Source organism: Somniosus microcephalus, chromosome 8 (genome assembly GCF_052327205.1).
Source record: "Somniosus microcephalus isolate GS21.2 chromosome 8, FLI_Smic_1.0, whole genome shotgun sequence".
NCBI lineage: Eukaryota > Metazoa > Chordata > Chondrichthyes > Squaliformes > Somniosidae > Somniosus > Somniosus microcephalus.
The window spans coordinates 258,381,031-258,396,339 of record NC_140994.1 but is presented as its reverse complement, the minus strand read 5'-3'; the positions used below and the strand labels follow the sequence as shown (position 1 = coordinate 258,396,339).

The 15,309-nt window shown below is 44.1% G+C and overlaps 1 pseudogene; it reads left to right on the top strand.

Moving 5' to 3' along the window:
• The first annotated feature begins 6,071 nt into the window (after positions 1-6,071).
• On the top strand, positions 6,072-9,087 carry LOC147114279 (protocadherin gamma-C5 pseudogene; annotated as a pseudogene).
• Positions 9,088-15,309: the final 6,222 nt, after the last annotated feature.

Genomic DNA, 15,309 nt, shown 5'->3' with positions numbered 1-15,309 from the left:
GGTTAAAATTAACAAGCCTCAACTAAGAATAATGAAATTAGAACAGAAAATGCTGTAAATACTCAGCAGGTCAGGCAGCATCTGTGGAGAGAGAGAAACAGAGTTAACGTTTCAGGTCGATGAACCTCCGTCATGTTAACTCTGTTTCTCTCTCCACAGATGCTGACTGACCTGCTGAGTATTTCCACTATTTTCTGATTTTATTACAGATTTCCAGCATCCACAGTATTTTGCTTTTCTGTAAGAATAATGAACACCTTGAACAGATTCTGAGCAAACGCACTGAAGGTTGAATTAATTAAGCCCTTCAAAAAGGAATTGGGTATCTAACAGGCTAGTAACACATTTGGAGGTTTACTGCAGTACGTATAGCCTAACATAAGAACATAAGAACATAAGAAGTAGGAGCAGGAGTAGGCCATACGGCCCCTCGGGCCTGCTCCGCCATTCAATAGGATCATGGGTGATCCGAACCTAGACTCACGTCCACTTCCCTGCCCTCTCCCCGTAACCATTAATTCCCTTATCTGCTAGGAAACTGTCTATCTCCGTTTTAAATCTATTTAATGTTGCAGCTTCCACAGCTCTCTGGGGTAGCAAATTCCATAGATTTACTACCCTCTGAGTAAAGAAGTTTCCCCTCATCTCAGTTTTGAAAGGGCAGCCCCTTATTCTAAGATTATGCCCCCTAGTTCTAGTCTCACCCATCTGTGGAAACATCCTCACCGCATCCACCCAATCAATCCCCCTCACAATCTTATATGTTTCGATAAGATCGCCTCTCATTCTTCTGAACTCCAATGAGTAGAGGCCCAACCTACTCAAACTTTCCTCATACGTCAACCCCCTCATCTCCGGAATCAACTGAGTGAACCTTCTCTGAACCGCCTCGAGAGCAAGTATATCTTTTCTTAAATATGGAAACCAAAACTGCACGCAGTATTCCAGGTGTGGCCTCACCAATACCCTGTATAACTGCAGCAAGACTTCCCTGTTTTTATACTCCATCCCCCTTGCAATAAAAGCCAAGATTCCATTGGCCTTCCTGATCACCTGCTGCACCTGCATACTAACTTTTTGTGTTTCATGCACCAGGACCCCCAGATCCCTTTGTATTGTAGCACTTTGCAGTTTCTCTCCATTTAGATAACAACTTGCTCTTTGATTTTTTCTGCCAAAGTGCATAACCTCACACTTTCCAATATTATATTCCATCTGCCAAATCTCTGCCCACTCACTTAGCCTGTCTATGTCCTTTTGTAGGTTTTTTATGTCCTCCTCACTCACTGCTTTCCCTCCCATCTTTGTATCGTCAGCAAACTTGGATATGTTGCACTCGGTCCCTTCCTCCAAATCATTAATATAGATTGTAAAGAGTTGGGGTCCCAGCACTGACCCCTGCGGAACACCATTACTTACTGATTGCCAGCCCGAGAACGAACCATTTATCCCAACTCTTTGTTTTCTGTTAGATAGCCAATCTTCCACCCATACCAGTATATTACCCCCTATCCCGTGATTTTTTATCTTGATAGCCTGAAATGAAAAAAATGCTGAATAGGGGACGATGCCGTTGTGGCATGTGTTATGTTGTCTGTGGAGACAATAGACCAGAACTGAATAATGGACATGTCTATACGGATGCATACTTGGTAGCTCGGGTTGATAAGCGTGGAATTCACTGCAAGGAATTCCCACAGGAGATTAAATGGTGGGTGGAGTCCATCATATGATACATTCTTCAGGTTCTCTGGCACGAGTACAGTAGATAGTATTTTGTTGCATGCATTCTTAGATTTCAGAAAGATTTTTTACAATTAGCCGTTGGGTGAAGAATTAGAAAAAGTAATTCATATTAAAGTAGAAAATAACAAAATTGTACACACAATGAAAAGGTTATTTATCAAAATAGGCTTGTGAATTGTGGACATGGATGTAGTGAATCCCACAGAGATAGTTTTAACATGTTTCCCCTTAGAGGGAAGAATCCACTTGTAATTCAGTTAGGAGTCGCTCCGCCCAATCTATTATTAACAAAACAAAAGTGACAAAAAATTAATTAAAAATGTAAAACCGTGGGTAAATGTACAAAATACCATACGCTGCCCACTGGTCATGATAGGTATCTCAGTGACTCAGTAGGCACTGTGAGCTAGTCCCTAAAGTTCAAGCTGTGGTGAGCTAGAACTTAAAACCTATGAAAGCAGCCAGTGGAACCTTTCCCATTGCTGGTGGATGTAGGCTTGCCAGGGCCAGACCAATCAGGAGATGTCCGTTCTGCTGTCTCTAAAGCTGGGTGTACAATGAAATACCATTGTTTTGCATGGCTTGTGGACCCTGAGTTTTAGAAGCTCAAACTCACAGGTAAATAGTAGCAAGTGCAGAAAGAAACCACTATTACTCAAAACTGGACTTGGCCCTACAAAACTCATATTAAAATTGAAAAAACAAGGAATGATTAAACCTTAACAATGAATCCATTAAATTAAAAAAAGTCTTCCATTCATTTCCACCAGTTACCAGAGCTAGTGAGCTGTTGGATACTGCTTTGGTATTCAAAGGTTAACCAGAGGTGTGGTAAAGTAAGAAACATGAGCAGGCAGTATTGCCCAACAATCTTTCACACTGTGGGATCTCTGGATGGGAATCAGTCGTATCAATAGTAGAACCATCACGAAGAATTCTCATCTTCTCAGCTTAGACACTGTACAAGATGGAAAGAGTTCTATTTTGAGACAGGGTGATAGGATGGTGAGATTGTACTAAGACAAATTCCACTGAGGCAGAAGTATTGTCGTATTGGACGCAATGTGCATAGTGGGAATTTCAATATAGATGCATATGATAAAGAAATAAAAGAAAGACTTGCATTTATTTAGCGCCTATTACGACGTCAGGACTTCCCAGCACTTCTTACAGCACTTACAGCACCTCTGAAGCGTAGTCACTGTCATAACGTAGGAAACGCTGTAGGGAGTGTCTTCCTTTAAACTGGGAGATGCTACCATAATTTCAAGGAGAGGTGCCCCACACAAAGTGAGTTTTTCAAAAGTAAATTAATAACAAAAGTACTAAATCAATTTAAAAGGTATAGTCAGAAGAAGTCAATACAAAGGCTGCATTCGGTGCCCATCAGCTATAGGAAAATAACCAACAAGCAGGTACACTCGGCACTTCTGTGTTTCTGGGTCATCTGCATGTGAACTAAAGGAAGAGCTTGCATTTATATAGCGTATTTCACGAAACTAAGAACGTTCCAACGCACTTCCCAGCCACTGAAGTATGGGAACTCGTGTAATGTAGGAAAAGATAGCAGCCAATTTGTGCAAAGCATAATCCCAGCAACAGCAGTGAGATAAATGATCAGACAACCTGTTTTTGTGATGTTGTTTGGTGCATAAATGTTGGCCGAGACAACATCTCTGTTCTGCTTTGAATAGTGCCCTGGGATCTTTATATTCACCTGAAAAGTCAGGCAGGGCCTCGGTTTAATGTCTCAACCGAAAAAGGGCACTTCCCATAGTGTAGCACACCATAAGTGCTGCACTGAAGGGCCAGCCAAGGTTAGGCACAGACACCATAGGCTGACTGGCCTCCTTCCGTGTTGTATCAATCCAGAATTCTATGATTCTAAATCTGGGTGGTGGGGCTTAAACCCAAAAACTTCAGACTCTGAGGTGAGAGTTCCATTATTGAACCAACGCTGACCCCTAGAGTGTGATATATGGACAAACAGTTCAAACTTCCAGGCAGACATAACCCACTCAAGCTAGTTTAAACAAAAGAAAACTAACAAGAAACAACAAAATAATACTAAAATTATGAAAAGAGAAATCAAAACAAACGTGCCATGCAATGCCATTTGTCGGCGAAGGCATCAACTCAACCAGTAGAAACTGTGGCCGAGATAGCCCATCCCCTTTCCTCATGCCTCTGATTGGAGCGCAGTATTGGCAGTGCGTGAATTCGATCCAATCCAGAGATGTCCCCGTGACCCTAGCGCTTTGTTTGGTTCTGGGGCCTTTTACATGTAGGAGGCGGACTCGCTGAACTTTCGAGGGAGCCGTAACTATCTGAGAGTGCTTTAACAGTTCCCTCTTCATTTTTCGCCCTTGGACCACTTCCACCAACTTTTGAAGGCTGGATGCAAGGGCCTAACACCTGGCTCATGTGTCCAGTACTGGGAAAAGTGCAAGTGGCAGAAAACACAGAGGAGACCATTAGGGAACATAGAAATATAGGCATTCTAGACGAGAAGAGACCAAGGTCCTTCTATCTCGCCTTCTACGGTAGTCCCGTGATACAATGATATTGCACAAGGAAACCCCCAGCGGTGGAGAGCTTTTGGAACTGCAGTTCCAAAGTCATCGTTTCCCTCCCGAGCACACTACACTTACCACATGTCATGTCTCAAAGTATTCATATACACTATCCCAAAACGTTACTTTCTAAAAGAAAATCGAATTACCATTTGAATTAATTAATACTAACTGCTTTCACCATCTCCCTAGGGAGCCTGTTCCATAGACTGACGGCTCGTTCACTGAAATATTGCTTCGGCAGGTTAGGTTTTAATTTACCCCCCATTCAAGCACAGTCCGTGTCCTCTGGTTCTACTGCTCCCTTGTGGTAGTTCCCTCATCTATATGTATTTACCGTTCGTCTGCCTGTCTATTTTGGTACAGTTTACCTCGGTGAGCTTTGATCCTGGAATATCTTCTTCTTCTTAGGCAGTCCCTCGGAACCGAGGATGACTTGCTTCCACACTAAAAATGAGTTCGCAGGTGACATGAGTCTAATGCGGGACTGACAGTCTCTGTCACAGGTGGGGCAGACGGTGGTTGAAGGGGCAATTGGGTGGGATGCTTGGCTTGATGTGCGCTCCTTGCACTGCCTGCGCTTGGCTTCCACTTGCTCCCGGCGAAGAGACTCGAGGTGTTCGGCGCCTTCCCGGATGCTTCTCCTCCACTTTGTGCGGTCTTGGGCCAGGGATTCCCAGGTGTCGGTGGGGATGTTGCACTTTTTCAAGGAGGCTTTGAGGGTGTCCTTGAAGCATTTCCTCTGCCCACGCCAAATCCACCGATCGTGGGAGGAACGGGAAAACCTATGCTTCTATGTTGGCGTTCAATAGTGAACAATAGTTGAACACCTGGGTATAAAAATTAGTGGAATCCTGCTCAGCGTTCTTATTCATCCTGAAGCTCCATACTGGAGATAATGGTAGGCATGAATATTCTGCAAATTTCTTCGATTGATTTTGGAATTGATGCCGACTTTATTCAGTATACGACATTTTCTATCCGTAGCTCAAATGGGTGAGATCGAATCCACGGTTGGAAATTTCGTAGTTTGTTAAAGGGATGGGATTTGTGGGCCGCAAGGCCTTCTCTCTTTCTATGAGTTTTCACCTGTTGATGATCTAAATATATGTCCAGGCGGAACTTCCTTACTGATGTTACTTCAGCTCGATGTACACAATAATGCTGGATTGGCAGGTGAATTGGGAAAATAGATAAAAATCACATGTCACAAAATATTTCTCCCCGAAATAATAACTACTATTATTATCAATGTATATTCATTCTACAATGTGTTTTAAGGAAAATTATCAATAACATTTTGGAAAGTGACTTACATGAATTTCAAGTGAACTAAACGCATTTAATACAGAAATGAAAAAGAAGCTGAGGGGGTGTGGCTCAGTCACAATGACTCAGCAACACGGCATCCACGGACTTTATATTACGTGGTTTCTAGTTAGCTGCTGCATCGAGTGCAAAGCTGTTTTATTTGAAGAACAGTGCAGAAAAGGAAAGAAAGGCTTCAAAACAGTAAAACACATGGTTACTTATATTTAGCATTGCACAACTATAATTGCCACTTTTACGCATAGAGGAACGGAGGCATTACAGCTTTAAGAAATGTTCCGCAGCGTAATTGGTTGAATTGCAGCACCAATGAAAGCTGAATCGTGCCTGGCGATCCTCACTTCCCCCTTTCCTTCCCCGCCACCATTACAGACAATCAGAAGCATTGCGAGCTGGATAGCGAGCTGTCTACGGATTCTTAACGTCATCTAAAAGCACCTATTTGGAAATTTAATCGAAATATGGAGATTTTCTTTAAGCACTCTCATCACGTTTTAAAGCAGACAGGTATTTTGAACCATGGACCTCTTTTATTTGGTTAAAAAATCGTACATTTATTAACTCCATTCGAAAGATTGTCGAACGGCTCTGTGTCGTGCTAAATTGTTTCGAATGTTTTCTGTTGGAAATGCAATATTACACAATATACTGGTTGTTAAGATGGCAAATGCTGTGCTTTATGCTCCTATCCTGGGATCTAGTTTATGGACAGACTCGATATTCGATTCCTGAAGAATTACAAGTGGGTGCCTTTGTTGGGAATATCGCAGCCGATTTGGGGTTAGATGTGAAACAGCTCTCAGCTCGGCGTTTTCGGATCGTGGACGGCTCCAGGAAGCGGTATCTAGACGTTAATTTAAACAATGGGATACTAGTTCTAAAAGAAAGAGTTGATAGGGAACAACTTTGTGGGTTAAGCCTCGCGTGCATGTTGTCTGTCGAGACAGTACTCGAAAATCCTGTCGCTCTACACGATATCGAAGTGGAGATTCTCGATGTAAATGACAACGCTCCCAGTTTTCCAAAGGGCCAGTTCCGCCTTGAAATCTCTGAGCTTGCAGCGGCGCGAGCGCGCTTCCCTCTCGAGTGCGCGCACGATCCGGACGTTGGAACCAACTCCGTACAAACCTACCGGCTGGTCGAAAACGATTTTTTCACCCTAAATGTTCAGTCGCGCAGTGGAGATGGAAAATTGCCAGTGCTTGTGTTGGAAAGGCCACTGGACAGAGAAAAGCAATCGAACCACAGATTAGAGCTAATTGCCAAGGATGGCGGAGTCCCTGATAGGTCTGGCACTGCTGAAATATTGGTACTCGTAGAGGATGCAAACGACAACCTACCTGTTTTCCCGCAGTCAGTTTATAGGGTTAACTTGTTGGAAAATGTACCGAAAGGGACCCTCGTAATCAACCTAAATGCCACAGACTTGGATGATGGCGCCAATGCAGAAATAATGTACTCTTTCAGCAGCCATACTTCGGTTAGAGTCCGTGAACTGTTTAGCATCAATTCCAAAACTGGTGAAATCAGAGTTAAAGGGAATTTAGACTATGGAGAAAACAGCGAGTTTGAGTTTAATATACAAGCAAAAGACCAGGGTCCTAATGCGGTGCCTATATACTGCGATGTGTTATTGAATATTGTTGACGTGAATAATCACCCACCTGAGGTGACACTGACTACTTTATTCAGTCCGGTTGGTGAAGACGCTTCGCCTGGGACAGTAGTGGCTCTAGTCAGCGTAACAGACAAAGATTCTGGAGAAAACGGACAAGTGCAATGCCAACTCGCAAATAGCCTTCCCTTCAAGCTGGATTCATCTTCAAAGAAGTACTGGCGGTTACTCACCGAGCAACTGCTTGATCGCGAAAGTACCTCCAAATACGAGGTTACTATCACTTGCAGTGACTCGGGAACTCCACCTATCACATCCAGCAAAACCATTCTGGTGGAGCTTTCGGATATAAACGACAATGCACCCAAGTTTGCCCAATCTTCATATACAGCGTACGTGATGGAGAACAACGTTATTGGAGCTTCTATATTCTCAGTAACTGCTTCTGATCCTGATTTAAATGAGAACGCTCGACTGACACACTCTATCCGAGAGAACCAGGTACTGGGAGAGTCCGTGTCTACTTACGCCCATATTAATTCAGAGAGTGGTGTCATATGTTCTCAGAGATCCTTTGACTACAAGCACTTGAAACAATTTCAGATCCAAGTTCAGGTCCAGGACTCTGGAGTCCCACCGCTCACCAATAATATTTCGGTGGATGTGGTTATCCTTGATCAGAATGACAATGCCCCAGTGATTGTGCATCCATTACCTGAATATGGACTGACAGCAACAGAGACAGTTTTCCGCTTTGCAGAACCAGGCTATCTAGTTGCCAAGGTGTCTGCGATTGATGCAGACTCTGGCCAGAATGCTCGCCTCTCTTACCAGATTCTCCAGGCTACTGACCCTGGATATTTTACTATTTCATCCGACACAGGGGAAATCTGGACAATCCGTAGCATTGTGGACAAGGATCTCAGTAATCAAAGATTAGTCATAGGGGTAAAAGACAATGGGACACCACAGCTCTCAGCTACCTTGACTATTGCCTTATCAGTAGTAGACGGTGATACAGAAATACTCTCTGATGTTAGTGATCAGGCCGAAAAACCCCTGCTCGCTTCCGATACAAGCCTGTACATAGTCATATCTTTAGGGGTAATCTCCTCTATATTTCTTGTGGTTTTAATTATTCTCGCTGTTAAGTTCTACAAACACAGAAATGGTTTCTTTGGACCCGGCTATTCGTTGGACACGTGTTGTTGCTTTGAATCAAGGAGTTCTTTGAATGGAATTCAAAATTCCAGCAGAAATCTTCAAATAGCTCCGAACTATGTTGAAGTATTTGGGGGCGATCCTCTTTCCCAAAGATTCCGCTATGACACGTACTCCACTTCAGATTCGACCAAGAGAGACTTCAGGTTTCCCAACATGTGCAGCTCATCTGAACGCAAGAATAATGCCAGCGGTGAGTCTATCGGGAAAGGGGCAAACCTGCTCTCGGCACGTTCTTCAGATTATACGAACGCTGTAAATAGCGAGGTGAGGCGATTCTAAAAATAATCTTTCTGAGTTCTCTTTGGATAACAATACGTGAAAATTGGAATATGGGAGATATACCTAAAAGTCAGAATTCTTAACATTTTTGTTGTTTTAATTCACAAAATTCTTTCGAGAGCTACCCCTTTGTTGTGCTGTAGCACCCCAGGTGGCTTCAAGCATTGCTTAACGATTCAACTGAATACCATACATCCTCCAAAAATGCAAAAGCTTCGTATGGTATGAATTATTTGTATAAAATATGGCATCAATACATCATAAGGCGAAGTCGCACATTTGCTTCTACAGTGTATTATAAAGGTCACGTAATAATTAGTTGTGCTCGTTCCATACCAGTGCTGTTCCACCTCGTTATTCTTAGTTGGTAAAGGGATCGTCATAACAATACAATTTCTTGAACATTATAATTATATCAAAAATACTAATACTGTTCCAAACGCAGAGAAGGAGGAATTTCTGAAGTGTGTTCAGGAGAATGTTGTTGATCAGTATCTTGTACTTGCTCAACAAGGAAGGAGGCTTTGCTGGATCAAGAACTGGGGAATGAAGTGGGTCAAGTGGAGAATGCCACATTTGCAGAGCATCTTGGGATTAGTGATCATAGGTCCGGATTTTGGTGGGGGGGGGCATGGCAGTGTCCTCTCAGAGTACGCCATCATTCCATCTTTGAAATCCACCCGAAGTTCAGGATTTCTGCATGTATGCATTGACAGGCCATTTACGCAGCCCAAGAAAAACCAATTGCTGGTGCAGAGTTAGGCTATTTGCCCAGCAACTGCCCAGCAATTAGGTATGGAAGTGTTACGGTTGATGCAAACAGGTACAGGGCCTGTTTGCATCAGTGTAAGCGAATACCTCAGGCATGTTTTAAACATTTTCATCTCGGAAATCATACTGTTTAACTGTATCAAATGAGTTTTTTCTTTCTACAAATATTAGAGTTTTAATGATTTCGATAATTATTATCAGCAAAATTACATTTTTTGTGAAGTTGGTGGAATTAAGTTAATTAGGAATTACATTCCAATCATGTAAATTGTAATTAAAGCTGATTAGAGGATTCCATTAAATCTGATTCCAGAATTCCCTTTTGAAACGATGTAAAATCTAATTCTGTTTTTGATTGGAGGACTGGGCCTACGTGGTCCCAGCTACACCTCCTAGGCTGCATCCCTGAGATCCTTAGGTCATTGCACTGCCCTCCTACTCTCTGTGTCAGACAACAGGTTTTTGCAGGTGGGCCGCCATGAGGTAGGTGCATATTCTTTTCGCAGGATGGTGATGTACTGCGGAGGTATGCCACTGACTGCAATTTTTGTCCCATAGTATCATAAGCTTTAGGTTAGTTATGGAGACGAACAAGGAGCAATCTAGAATACAAATTCTTAACTGGAAGAGGGCTAATTTCAACAAATTGAGGAGAGATCTGGCCCGGGTAAATTGGAGTCAAAGACTGGCAGGCAGAAAATTAATAGAGCAATAGGCAGCCTTTAAAGAGGAGGTGGATCAGGTACAGTCTAGGTACATACCTACAAGGGGGAAGGGAGGGCAACCAAAGCCAGAGCTCCCTGGAGGACTCAGGAGTTGGAGAGTAGGGTGCAGAAAAAGGCTGCATATGACAGATGCCAGCTTGATAATTCAAGGGAGAATCAGGCTGAATAGGCAAAGTACAGAGGAGAAGTGAAAAATTAAATAAGAGGGGCAAAGAGACAATACGAGAATAGATTGAAGGCTAACATAAAAGGGAATCCAAAGGTCTTCTATAGGCATATTAAGAGTAAAAGAGTTGTCAGAGGAGCAGTGGGACCGATAAGGGACAAAAATGGAGAACTATTGCTGGAGGCAGAAGGCATGGCTGAGGTACTAAATGAGTACGTTGCATTCCATATTTACCAAGGAAGAGGACTTTGCCAAAGCTATGGTTAACGAGGAGGCTGTTGGGATACTGGCTGAGATAAAACGGAGGTACTCGAAAGGCTAGTGGTAATTAAGGTGGATAAGTCACCCAGTCCAGATTAGATAAATCCTGAATTGTTGAGGGAATTAAGGGCAGAAATTATGGAGGTGCTGGCCACAATCTTACAACTCACCTGAGATACCTGCGTGGTGCCAAAGGACAGTAGGATTGCAAATGTTAGACTCTTGTTCAAAAAAGTGGAGAAGGATAAACCGAGCAATTACAGGCCAGTCAGTTTAACGTCATTGTTGGGAACCTTTTAGAAACAATATCCGGGAGATAATTAATAGTCACTGGGACAAGCATGGACCAGTAAAGGAGAGCCAGCACAAATGTGTTAAGGGCAAATCGTGTTTGAAGAACTTGATTGAGATTTTTGGTGAGGTAGCAGAGAGGGTGGATAAGGGCAGTGCAGTTGATATTGTGTATATGGACGTTCAAAAGGCGTTTAATAAAGTAGCATATTGAAGCCCATGGGATAAAAGGGGCAATAGCAGGATGGATACAAAATTGATTAAGCGATAGAAAACGGAGAGCTGTGGTGAATTAACAACAGAAGCTGCTGGAAACACTCAGCAGGTCAGGCAGCACAGAAGGGTTCTGACGAAGGGTTCAGCCGAAATGTTGACTCTGTTTCTCTCTCCTCGATGCTGCCTGACCTGTTGAGTGTTTCCAGCATTTTCTAATGTTATTTCAGATTTCCAGCATCCGCAGTACTTTGTATTTGTATTGTGTGAGTTGTGGTGAACGATTGCTTTTCAGACTAGAGGGAGGTATACCTGGCGTACCTCAAGGTTCGGTACTAGGACCACTACAGTTTTTAATATGCATTAATGACATGGACTTGAGGGTACAGGGCACAATTTCGAAATTTGCAGATGACAGGAAGCTTGGAAGTGTAGTGAACAGTGAGGAAGACAGTAATAGACTGCAAGAAGACGTCGACAGGTTGGTGCAATGGGCGGACACATGGCAGATTACATTTAATGCCGAGTAGTGTGAGTTGATACATTTTGGTAGAAAGAATGAGGCGAGATCATACATACTAAATGGTACAATTTTTAAATGGGTGAAAGAAGAGAAAGACCTGTGGGTGTTTGCGCAAGAATCTTTGAAGGTGGCAGGACAGGTTAAAAATCAGTTCATAAAACATATGGGATCCGAGGCTTTATAATTATAGGCATAGAGTACAAAGGACAGGAAGTTATGCTACACCTATATAAGACAGTAGTTCGGGCCCAGCGGGAATATTGGTCTAGAATTTGCGGTCAGCGGTGAAGCAAAGACGTTCAGCGTTGATGCCAAAGGACACGTCACACAAGGTTCTCGTGAACCGTGTGTCCAGAACTTCGTGTTTTCCGACATTCAATTCAAAACAAAGAAGCATATTCGAGATCCCCTCGTGCAAACTGGTGTGTCATCAACAAGCTGTCTAAGCAACCAATCAAAACGCAGAAGTCTCACAGACAGCGAACAAGGAAGTGAGTAAACTCCGAAATTCTAACTGTTTAAAAATGTTAGAGAGCAAAACAAAGTTTGGAGCTCTTACATAGGGAAAAGGCAAACCCGAAATAAAGATGGACAATAAAATTTTAAGTTTCTGATAAAATTAGTTTTTATTAAAATGGACAAATTTTGCACTGCACAAAAATAAAATTAGTTTTTCAGGCCTTCATCATTTGTTTAGCAGTAATAACGCTGTTAAAACCCAGGTATACCTAATCGATGTGGGTCTAACTTTTAGTGGGGATTTTAACAGCATACTTACTGGAAGATCCGCAGTTCTCGTCAGCAAAGGCCTGAGCTTCATTCCCTTACGCCCGCATTTCAATGAATTTCGAGCTCGGCACGATGCTGAGGTCTTTTTCCGCCACCTTTGTCTCCATGCCCACTTCTTTGGCCAGGAGTCTTCCCCCCACACAGCTGACCCTTTCTCCCGTTTTCAGAATTCTCGTTCTACCTGGACCCCTCCATCTGGCCTCTTAACCTCTCTAGATCTTTTCATTGCAAACTGCCGGCGTGACATCGGCCATCTCAATTTCTCTGCTCCCCTCACTCACTCCAACCTACCTCCCTCTGAACTTGCAGCATTCCATTCTCTCAGATCCAACCCCAACATTGTCATTAAACCTGCTGACAAGGGTGGTGCTGTTGTTGTTTGGTAAACCGACCTCTACCTAGCGGAGGCTGAACGCCAACTCTCCAACACCTCCTCCTACCTCCGCCTGGACCATAACCCCACTACCGAACATCAAGCCACCGTTTCCAAGACCGTCACTGACCCCATCTCCTCTGGAGATCTTCCCTCCAAGGCCGCCAACCTCATAGTTCCCCAACTGCTCACAGCCCACTTCTACCTCCTTCCCAAGTTCTACAAACAGGACTGCTCAGGTAGACCCATCGTTTCAGTCTGTTCTTGCCCCACGGAGTTTTTCTCTTCCTATCTCGACTCTATAGTTTCTCCCCTTGTCCAGTCTCTTCCCACCTACACCCGCGACTCTTCTGATGCACTCCGCCACTTTAACAGTTTAAAGTGTCCAGTTTCCTGGCCCCAATCATGTCCTTTTTACTATGGACGTTCAATCCCTCCACACCTCCATCCCCCACCAGGATGGCCTGAGGGCGCTCCGCTTCTTCCTTGAACAGAGGCCCAACTAGTCCCCATCCACCACCACCCACCTCCGCCTGGCTGAACTTGTTCTCACATTGGACAACTACTCCTTTGACTCCACTCACTTCCTCCAAATTAAAAGTGTTGCTATGGGAACCCGCATGGGTCCTATCTATCCCTGCCTTTTCGTGGGATATAATTTGGAACATTCTTTGTTCCATTCCTACTCAGGTCCCATCCCTCACCTCTTTTTCCGGTACATTGATGACTGTATTGGTGCTGTTTCCTGCTCTCGCCCTGAACAAGAAAATTTCATTCACTTTGCTTCCAAGTTCCACCCTTCACTCACCTTCACATGGTCCATCTCCGACTCTTCCCTTCCATTCCTCGACTTTTCTGTCTCCATCTCTGGGGATAGGCTATTGACAAACATTCACTACAAGCTCATTGATTCCCACAGCTACCTGGACTACACTTCTGCCCACCCCGCTTCCTGTAAGGACTCTATTCCATTCTCCCAGTTTCTCTGTCTCTGCCGCATCTGCTCTGACGATGCCATCTTTCAGACTAGTGCTTCCGACATATCTTCCTTTTTCCTCAACCAAGGATTCCCCGCTACTGTGGTTGACACAGTCCTTGACTGTATCCATTCTATTTCCCACACTTCTGCTTTCACCCCTTCCCCATCCTCCCGGAACCACGATAGGGTTTCCCTTGTCCTCACCTTTCACCCCACCAGCCTCCACATTCAACGGATCATCCTCCACCAATCTGCCACCTCCAGTTTGATCCCACCACCAAGCAGATCTTCCCCTCACCACCCCTTTCAGCATTCCGAAGGGACCACTCCCTCCATGACACCCTGGTCCATTCCTCTATCACCCCCAACACCCCTTCCCCTTCGCCCAGCACCTTCCCATGCAGGTGCAGGAGATGCAACACCTGCACTTTTATCTCCTCCCTTCCCATTGTCCAGGGCCCCAAACACTCCTTCCAGGTGAAACAGTGATTTATTTGTACTTCTTGCAATTTAGTATACTGTATTCGCTGCTCACGATGCGGTCTCCTCTACATTGGAGGGACCACACACAGATTGGGTGACCACTTTGCGGAATACCTCTGTTCAGTCTGTAAGGGCAACCCGGAGCTTCCGGTCGCCTATCACTTTAATTCTCTGCTCCACTCCTCCTCAGAACTCACTGTCCTTGGCCTCTTTCACTGTTCCAATGAAGCTCAACATAAGCTCGAGGAACAGCACCTGATCTTTCGATTAGGCCCTTTACAGCTTCTGGACTTAACATCGAGTTCAACAACTTTAGACCAGAACCTCTGCCCCGATCTTTTTTTTCCATGTTTTTCTCTCTCTCACATGGCAGCTGTCTTTCATTCTGCCAGTGCCATTCACACTTCACCTAGAACCATCTTTTTTTCTTAACTTGTCCCATTATCATCTCCTTTTGCCTTGCACCATCATCCCTTTATTCTCTTAATCTCTCCTGCCTTCCATCCTATCATGGACCTTCCCTTTTGCTCTTTCCTCCCCTCCCCCCTTTCCCGGCCCCTGCATTTGCTTAAAAACCTGTTCCATCTCCAGCTTTTTCCAGTTCTGACGAAGAGTCATCGACCTGAAACGTTAACTCTGTTTCTCTCTCCACAGATGCTGCCTGACGTGCTGAGTATTTCCAGCATTTTCTGTTTTTAATTCAGATTTCCAGCATCCGCAGTAGTTTGCTTTTGTGTTCTCGTCAGTTTCCCTGATTTAGGTGATTACACAGATTGTCAGTTCCGTGGCAGGAGGAGGGAGCATAGCGCAGCCTGTTTCGGAGCTGTGAGTGATAGACCGCAACTTCAGGATCTCCAGATGCAGTTGTGCATGTGCCAAATTCTGAAGTGCTGGTCAGTTTCTAAGGCAAAATTAAGCCAAACGCTGCCGGCTCACCATCAGCCTAACAGCAAATTCCAGGCCATTGTG